This window comes from Cheilinus undulatus, linkage group 16 (assembly GCF_018320785.1).
Source record: "Cheilinus undulatus linkage group 16, ASM1832078v1, whole genome shotgun sequence".
In the NCBI taxonomy this organism is placed as follows: domain Eukaryota; kingdom Metazoa; phylum Chordata; class Actinopteri; order Labriformes; family Labridae; genus Cheilinus; species Cheilinus undulatus.
Window position 1 is genome coordinate 3,470,229 of NC_054880.1, and position 9,947 is coordinate 3,480,175.

The following is a 9,947-nucleotide window of genomic DNA, read 5'->3' on the forward strand; positions in this document are numbered from 1 at the left end:
TTGCAACAAAATAATTTGTTCGTCAATATCAATGAGCTCCAACTCCAAACACACCGCATTCCCTCAACGCGGAACTTCGAATGGACAACGACAGCGACGTGTAGACGGTGTACCTATGCTGTCGACGTGACACAGAAGCATAAATCAGGCTTAAGAGAGGTGACCAAGGACCTGATGGTCATTCTGACTGAGCTCCAGAGATCCACCAACCATCACTGCAGCCCTCCAACAGGCTGGGCTGCATGGCAGAGTGTCTCGACGGAAGCCTCTCCTCAGTGAAAAACACCTGGAGTTTGTAAAAAAAGACCTTGAAGGACTCAGACTGTGTATATAAAGATCCTCTGGTCTGATGAAACAAATATCGAACTGTTTGGCCTCAGTTCTGAATGTAAAGTCTGGAGGAAACCAGGCACTGCTCATCACCGCTCACCCTCCATCCCAACAGTGAAGCATGGTGGCGGCAGCATCATGCTGTGGGGGTGTTTTTCAGCAGCAGGGACTGGGAGACTGGTCAGAGTTGAGGGAAAGCAGAAAGGAGCAAAGAACAGAGTTATCCTCAATGAAATCCTGTTCTGCAGCACTCAGGACTTCAGACTGGGCTGAAGGTTCCCCTTCAAACATGAGACAAGACACAATACATTTTGTTGAAGCCTGAGCAGGAAATCTTTAAAAAAATTAAAAGTAGAACTATCTGAGAGCTGGTGTTTCACAGATTCAGCCTGAGAGTGCAGAGACGAGCTGAGGGAGGACATCCGTGTGGAAATTATAGATCAGAGTGTTTGGACTAAAAAACAGGATGAAGTTTGAATCTGGACAGAAATCTGACTTCCTGATTCTTGTCAATGATCCAAGCTGCCAGCTGCACCGTTGGCTGACAGCCCAGAGAGAGATTTATTAGTTATAGAGAATAGAGAGAGAGAGAGAGAGAGACAGCAGCAGGTCAGTGAGCTGTAATGTAGAGCAGAGCAGATGTAGGGCAGGACAAACAGCATCGCTCCATTACACCGCTCCACCTCTACAACACTCACAATCAGCCAGTGAGTGTGTGACTGCCATGCATGAGAGCGTGTGTGATTGTGTATGCATGTGTGAGCATTTCTTGATGACTAATCTGATAACATTATGCATGCTGTGTTTGCGTGTCGGCTCATAAAACACTAAAAACAGCCTTAAAGGAGCTGAGAAAGACAATAAATGACTACAAAATATGAGGAAGAATCTTTAAATATGTTTTTGCACTTATTATTATCTTTCAAAAGTATTTTAATGAGATCGTTCATCTTTTGTATTAAAACACTGCCCCTCCAAAATAAAGTCACCACCTGGACTTAACTAGCACACACTGCAGGTTAAAGCCTTACTGTACGGATGAATGTTTCTGCTGGCGACAATTATTCAACCCTCACTGATGCAGTGAGTAGCTTCTCACTTCTTAAACAACCATGTCAGAATTCAGACACGTCCTGTGGCCCTGGAAAAGATGTGAATCTGTTTCAGACGGGTCAAATTATTGGCATCCAGCAAAGTAAACATCTAAGGCAGGGGTGTGAACTCAATCACAGCAGGGGCCGGATTCTGGATTCAGGCCTAACCTGAGGGCCGAACAGAGTCCACATTTAACCATTAACTGTTAACTCATTTTTCCCAGTGATGAACCACTGGATAAAAAAATCAAAGCACTGATAATAAATGACTTTCAGATTTTTAAAAAGTCAACATGACTAGTCTAAAGTTCAGTTCAGAGACAAAAGACAAACTTATTTGTTGAAAAGGTCAAAAAACAACATTTAAAGTCAAAATAATGTTTTTAAAAGGTTTATATATGAGATAGAAACTTAAAACCCTGACTTTTCAAAGTCATAATATAAAATAAATATCCAAATCACAAGTTTTAACAGTAAAAATATAAGATAGAATTCAAAACCATGACTTTTAAAAGTCAGATTATAAAAGTCAAAATCATGAGTCTAAAAAGTAAAAAAAATAACTGAAATAAAAATCAAAATCCTGAGGTTTATCGGTCAAAATATGAGATAAATTCAAAATTGTGAGTTTTAAAAGTCAAAAGAGAGGTACAATTCAAAATAATCTGTTTTAAAGGTCAAAATATGAGACAAAATATTTAAATTTGAGTCTCAAAGGTCAAAATGTTGGATTCAAAGTCAAAAGGTAAAAATTTGAGATAAAATTCTAAAGTATGAGTTCAAAAAGTCAAGATATGACTTGAAATTTTTAATTGTGAATCTAAAAGGTGAGATTATTGACACACACACATTTATATGAGATGAAAAAGTCAAAATTACAACTTGAAAAATGAAAATATGAAATAAAAACACATTTTCCCATGCTCCTGAGTATTTCTGCTCTTTACTTTTTCAAGTTTTATGACTTAAAGAAATTTTAAACCATCGTGGTTAAGTTTACATTTTAATCTGCAGTAAATCTGCAGACCTCATACCTGTGAGCCTGTTATAATAAAAATATGATGTGACCTTGTGGGCCGGGTGTAACTGTACCACAGGCCGGATTTGGCCCCCCAGGCCTTGAGTTTGACACCCCTGATCCAAGGTGATTGCAGAAACTACTAAAATTGGGTTAAGAACTGTCCAACACATTATTAGAAACTGTAAGGATAGTGGGGAACCATCATCTCTGAGGAAGTAATGTGGTCAGAAAAAATCTTTAATGATTGTGATCAGCGATCATTTAAACGTTTGGTGAAATCGAATCATAGAAAATCAACAGTAGAACTCACGGCAATGTTTGATAGTGAAACTAAGAGATTTACACAAACACAATGTGAAGAAAACTTAAGGGACTGGGACTAAACAGCTGTGTAGACTTAAGAAAACCACTTATCAGTGAAGCCAGTCAGATAAAAAGGCTTCAGTTTGCTAGGGAGCATAAAGATTGGACTCTGGAGTCATGGAAGAAGGTCATGTGGTCTGATGAGTCCAGACTGACCCTGCTCCAGAGTGATGGGTGCACCAAGGTAAGATGAAGATGAAGTGATGCTCCCATCATGCATAGTGCTGACCATAGGAGCCTGTGGGGACAGGGCTATGATCTGGAGTGGCTGCAGTTGGTCAGGTCTAGGTTCAGGAACGTTGTCTGCCCAAAGCGTGAGGTCAGCTGACTACCTGAATATACGACAAGGTTATTCCATCAATGGAATTTTTCTTTTCTGATTGCAAGATGACAATGCCAGGATTGATCGGGCTCAGACTGTGAAGGAGTGGTTCAGGGAGCATCATTTTCACACATGGACCACCACAGAGTCCACATTGTTACTCCATTGAGAACCTGTAGGATGTGCTGCATCATCAAAGCAAGAATAAATTCATGCGACTCTGGACACAGATGTTGTGAAACTGCAGGAGCTTATCCAAACTATGCTACAGTGAATGCGTGCCGAAATCAAAGCTAAAGGCGGTCCAATGAAATATCAGAGTGTGTGACCTTTTATTTTGAAAGGGCAGTGTTTGTTGCACTAATAGTTCTGTATGTCATGCATGTAGCCAGAATCATGCTTGCAATCAGAGCAACCTGGGTTTCATAACACCGCAGCAGTGCCACAGGCTGACCGCCTCCATGCCACGACGCACTGATTCAGTAACTCGTGCAAAAAGAGCTCCAACCAATTACTGTGTGTAGAAATTATCATCCTTTTCAGAGGTTCAGCATTTCTGTACTATAAATCTTTTTATTGGCCTTGTATAATATATTTATATATTTATATATTATATATTTCCTGAGAGGGGCAGAGTCAGAAAGCGCATTAACATTTAAAGCCACAGACACAGAAACAGCTCGCTCTGAGCAGGGCTGAAACAGAGGGGTTTTATAGAAATGGGAAAATCCAATACTGGAGTGTTTTTTTTTTTCAGCTACAAACTTCTCAGGCATGTTTTGGGGACCTCTGAGAACAATATAAACTTGTCTTAAAAGGCTAAAACCTTTAAATGTGACATACTTCTCACTAAACCCTTCATGCATTAATACTGATTCACCACGCTGCTGCTGCTGCTGACAAAGCTTCACCTCCTCCACCCCAGCCTCCTCCTTCATAGCATAATGCTTATTGCACCCTCGTATTCAGATCCATTGCTTTTGGATTAATTCTATTGCATTCCAATATGCATTGTAATAATCTTCTCCACCTGGGTCCACTTTGAAATAAAATGAGCATTGTGTATGATGAGCATTCCTGATTGAAATTAATTTTTCTATAATCTTCCAATTTATTGAGATGCACATGAATTCCACACTGACACGCAGTTATGTGCAGACAGTCTTTAGCAGACACTCGAGGAACTTCAGCTCTTTACAGAGGTTGCTGTTTGGACTGTCGACAGGAAAACGGCTCATGAGGAAAGCAATAAAAGCTGAACACAATCAGCCTTACAGGCTTGGGTTCAGTGTTGCTGCTGTTAAGTCTGATTGTGTTTTAATGTTATGACTGTGCGTGTGCACAAGGAAGGAGATGACAGAGATTTAAGGGTGCAAAACCTCAAATTGTCCAAACAGAGACCGCTTGCATCTAAAGTGACAGTTTAGCCGTAGCCCGTGGTAAAAACAGCAGGAAGTTTCCTCCAGAATAAGCAGATCTCCCTTGAAGCTCTTCCTCCATTATCTGTTTGTTTTATGCTTAAATGGAGCAGAAACACTAAAGGCTTCATGTGATCAGGAATAGAGGGGGAAACAGTGAAATCAGCTGCAGAATAAATAACTCTGATCGTTTCTCTGCCTGTTAAGGGTGTGTGAATGTATCTGTGTTAACTGGGTTATTTACTGGGATGAAAACAGGAGCTGATCGCTGATTCGTGTTCACATCTGAGTCTGATCAATTATTTAGCCGACTCTCTCTGTGTGTCGTCATGCTCTGTCTGAAGCTTCTGTTTTAGGTATTCTCCTCATGTGTGAGCAGAAAAACTGCATTTATTATTAACACATGCCGCTCTGAGGTTCAGTGTGCTCCAGGTCAGTGTTACAGTTTGTTCTCGTTTAAAACAGCTGGGATTAGAGACCAGTGTGAGTGTTGGGGGATGGTATCTGTGTGTTCGCTCTGACTCAGAGCCCTGCAGCGTCTGTTCAAAGCCTCGACCTCCTTTATTCCTCCCTAGCTCATCTCCATCCTCATCTCCTCTCCTCCTCGTCTTGCCTCCTTTATCTCCTCTTCCTTGTTAGCATGGATCAGAGTCACACCTTAGCGCCAGGTAACGATGCACCTGTGAGCTCCAGCTTGTCCCTGTCCTAGTCGGGACGCTGCAGAGCGGTTCTGGTCATTGATGTTTCCAGCAGAAGTCGACTCCAGTTTGCCTGTTTTCAGTTACAGCAAGCTAAGTCAACTACAGCTAGAGGGATCACTCTGATTGGCTGTTCAGGTCGGCCAATCAAAGAGCAAGGACAGAGAAGGAAGTGAGGCAAACAACTTAGCAGGTTGTCCACACTTTTCTGAACACACATTAGAAATCATTAGTCTGGTCCAGTGGTTCTCAACTGGTGGGTCGGGACCCAAAAGTGGGTTGCAAATATGCACCAGAAACCAAAACTTGGTATACAGTACAGTACAGTTGTACTCAAGACCACATTATCCAAGACCAAGACTTGCCCAAGACCAGAGTGCACTGAGACCAAGACAAGACCAAGACTTTTGGGGGTTGAGACAGACTCAAGACCAAGACCAAGACGGTAAAAATCAGTTTTAAAAAACCATGACAAGGGCCGCAGATGGCCTAGTGGTTTCAGGCATGCCCCATGTACACAGGCAGCTTGGGTTCAAATCTGGCCTGAGGCCCTTTCCTGCAGATCTCTCAGCCCTGTTTCTGATTCTATCCACTGTCCTCTCTACCGATAAAGGCATAGAAAAGCCCAAAATAAACAAACAAAAAACATGACAAGGTTGAACGGTTAAAGAGCATTCTCTCTCTAATCTTAGTTTTCTTTTGAATAAATCTGACAGATAAAAACAAGATGTCTGCAACTCTTTCAATCACAACATGCAAAAATCTCAAGTCTTAACAAATTTGTTCAACTAACTTCTTGTAAAGAATGAATCCTTGTATGTATTTAAAAGCCACGGACAAGTCAGGAGTTATCTTAAATATCTGAAAATGAGATGTTTGTCTAGGCGTGTCAGGTGAATGAGGCCTAAAGTAAGTGTTCAGAGGTTTTTCTGACTAGAAATAAGATGGACTGATGTCTGAGTTTTTGCAGGTGTAGCTATTCGTTGTTTTAGCGAGTGCTTCATCTTATTATCACATTAATGAAGTCGAAGAATAGCAGATCAGTGCTGGTCTCGAGTCCGAGACAAGACCAAATCACTCAAAAGGTGGATTGGAGACCGGTCTCAAGACCAAGACTGTCCTTGAGTACTGCAACACTACAGTACAGCCATGCATTTTTAAAGGGGGCTTCCTATGACAGGGCTCATCAACTACATTTGTACAAAGGCCAGCATTTTCCTCAAACAGGCCCTCTGGGGTGCAAACTTTCACATAGATAACCTTCTAAAATGGTCTAATTAACTTTTTTTTTTTTTTTTTAGATATTTGATTTTCTTTCAAATGTGTGTCATTTTTACGGCTCTAACAATTAGATCTGTCTCTATATCACTGCCAGCCACTAGGGGGCGACTGAGCTATTTCAGCTGCATATTTCTATGGCTGTCATGTTGTCTGTTACTAACCTTGCAAAGCAGATGGATACACCCATTTCCTTGTTTTTTCACTGGCGAATCCATCTGGTTAAGCTCCCCTCTGAACCGTTTTGGCCCGGTTAGAAAGAGACAGGACCAATCAGCGACGAGGGGCGGTACTTTCAGGCACAGCAGAGTCGTGACGTAAACAAGCAGCAGCAAGAGGCCAGTGCAATTATGGCAGAAGAGCTTAGCATGGATGCTGCTAGAGCAGAACTTGACATTTCTTTGTTAAAAGAAGAACAAAGAACAGCAGTGAGTTGTTTTCTTTTCAAAAACGACAAAAGTCGAGCACTTACATGTTTATAGTCGCCATGTTTCACGTTATTCCTCAGTAGCCGTGTACACACAGCTCGATAGCTGCTACGTCACGGGTTTTGTTGCTCTGATTGGCCCGTAGAGATGTGACAGACAGAAAATTCATCCAATCACACTATGAATGTTTTTTATAGCCTCTGCCTTTTCTCAAACGTTTCCTATTGAAGCTTTCCCAGATGGATGTGTGAATGTCTGATACTAGGTCTGATGTTAATATGCTGTATAGTGGTGAGTGAAAAACCCAAGCAGGAAAATCACACTCCTAAAATGCCTGAAGCCAAAAGTTTCCACAGAAAATGCCCATTTTTATCATGACAGGACTGATAAATGTGTTTCACATGGATTATAAATGCTACTGAAGGCTGAAATTTCCCAACATATCTCCTCTGGCCATGGTCTGAATCTGCTCTTGGTTCTGGGGGTGGGATGGGAAGATGTGGGGGTCCTGATGTGGCCGCCAGATGATGATCACTGTCCTATGATGACGAGCGGTTTCCAGTCTTTTCTTAATATTTCAATGTATTCATCTCCTTTTCCCACATAACAGCTGGTTTTCCCAAATAATGACATTTTTTTGGGAAACTTCTATGATTTAAATCACCACAGTCAAAAAGTCAGGTCTGGGTGTCGGTTTAGCTCAGTTTGTGGAGCAGACATCCGTATCCAAAGGCTGGAGTCCTTTACGAACTGGTTGCAGCCTTGTCTCCTCATTGGCTGGTGCATCCAGGTGAACTTTCATGAATCTGAGACCACCAGCCTCTCTGTTGCACACAGCAGTAGTTAGTGGTTCTTCCTCTCCAGGTAGATCCATGACTGTGGCGTCACATTTAAGATTACAGGCTGTGGTTTCAGTGGGTTTCTCTCTGTGAGGGTGCAGAGCATTTTTCTGCCTCACGGTGGGTCAGTGTTTGATCTCTGTTGTCATAAATCAGAGTTCAGTCCGGCCCTGCTCTGGATGTAAAGCCCCGTAGCAACAGAACTAAAAATACTTCCTGTTTAATATCAACACGAGCCGTGATGTCACCATCAGCATCATCAGCAGCGTGAGTGTGTTATAAAAATAACATGACAACCAAAAGCTTTTAGGAGTGAAAGTGTAAATATTTCAGAGGTGCTAACACACCACAGCAACGCAGAGATGACAGCATGTTAACACAAACACACACAAACACACAAATACACAACCACAAGCAGCTGTGGCTCAGTGGAAGAGTCTGTAGCATCTCTGCCGGAAAGGTCAGGGGTTCAATCCCGGCTCCTGCAGTCATGTGTGGCCGGGTTAGACTGCTGCATCAGTGACGTGTGGGTGTGCACGGATGGATTAGTCCATATACAAAGATACTTCACATGACAGCAGCCTCCGCCATCAGTGTCTGATCAGTGCCTGTGATGTAAAACGCACTTTGACAAGTCAAAAGATTTCTTTTTAGAGCCTGAAGTCCAAAAAAAAGTTTGGGCACTGTGTAAAAACAGAATGCAATAAACTGCAAATCTCAAAACTCTTATTCTTTCACAACAGAACATAAACTGGGAAATAAGGACGACCAGTCGCTAGACTTTTGGGAGAGGAATGTTGTCCCATTCTTGTCTGATGTAGGATTCTAGCAGCTCATGGGTCTTCTTTGCCAGATTTTTTCCTTTCTGATGATCTAAATGTTTTTTTATTGGTGAGAGGTCAGGACTGTTCAGGACTGTTCAGCACCCGGACTCTTCTCCTGTGAAGCCATGCTGTTGTGATGGATGTGGTTCAGCATTGTCTTGCTGACATAGTCAAGGCCTTCCCTGGATGTTGGGAGCAGATGTTGCTCTAAAACCTCTACTTTCAGCATTGATAGTTCCTTTCCAGATGTGTAAACTACCCACGCCATAGGCACTAATGTAACCCCATACCATCAGAGATGCAGGCTTTAGAACTGTATTAATAACAGGCTACATGGTCCCTCTCAGGACATGGCGAATGTGGTTTCAAAGAAAATTAAATTCTGGATTTAATCTGACCACAGAACAGTTTTCCACTTTGCCGCAGTCCTTTTTAGATGAGCTTCAGTCCAGAGAGGACATCAACTTTTCCTGATCTTGTTCACATATGGCCTCTTAGTTGCATGTTCCAGCTTGGATGACTCTGTGAACTGTGTTGAGAATGGTTTCTGGTACACAATCCTGCTGGTTTTAAGTGCAGTGGCCCCTGAGGACCCAAAGATCTCAAGCATCCAGTTTTGACCTTCAGCCTTGCCCCTTGCTCACAGACATTTCTCCAGATTCTCTGAATCTTCTGATGATATTATGGACTGTAGATGGAGGAATATTCAGAGTCTTTTGAAAACATTTTCTGAAATTGTTCCACAATTTTTAGATGCAGCTTTTTGCAGAGTGCCCGTCTTTACTCCCGAGAGACTGCCTCTCTAAAATGCTCCAGGTCACGTTACTGTCCTGCAAAATGCTCCTCTAGCACTTACTTTTCCAGCCTTTTGTTGCCCCATCCCTTCTTTTTTGAGATGTGTTGCTGCCATCAAATGGCTTCCACCTTATGAGAACCTGCTCAAGAATGCAGGTGCAAACAGTTTGTGTCATTAATCCTACAGTCCCAGGAAGGTGTTACCCAGTGAGCGCCAAAGTTTCTGAAGTTTGGAGATTCCAAGAAGATTCCTTTAGGGGATTAAATCTTTAATGGACCGGACAGTGGATGGAGCAGGAAATTGGAGACAAAGATGGGGGAATAACGTGTGAAAGGAGCCAAAGGTGGACATGAGGCCCAACCACCAGACTATCACCCTGCAGAGTTCATCATCATCGCTGTGACGCTACTGCTGGTTAAAGGTTGATCATTGGTGGACTGAATAAATGCAGCACAAATAAACAGATCAAAGGGGGCGTGTCCTGACACCTGTCAATCATTCACACTTTGGTTGTGAATGGAAGAGGAGGCATTTAG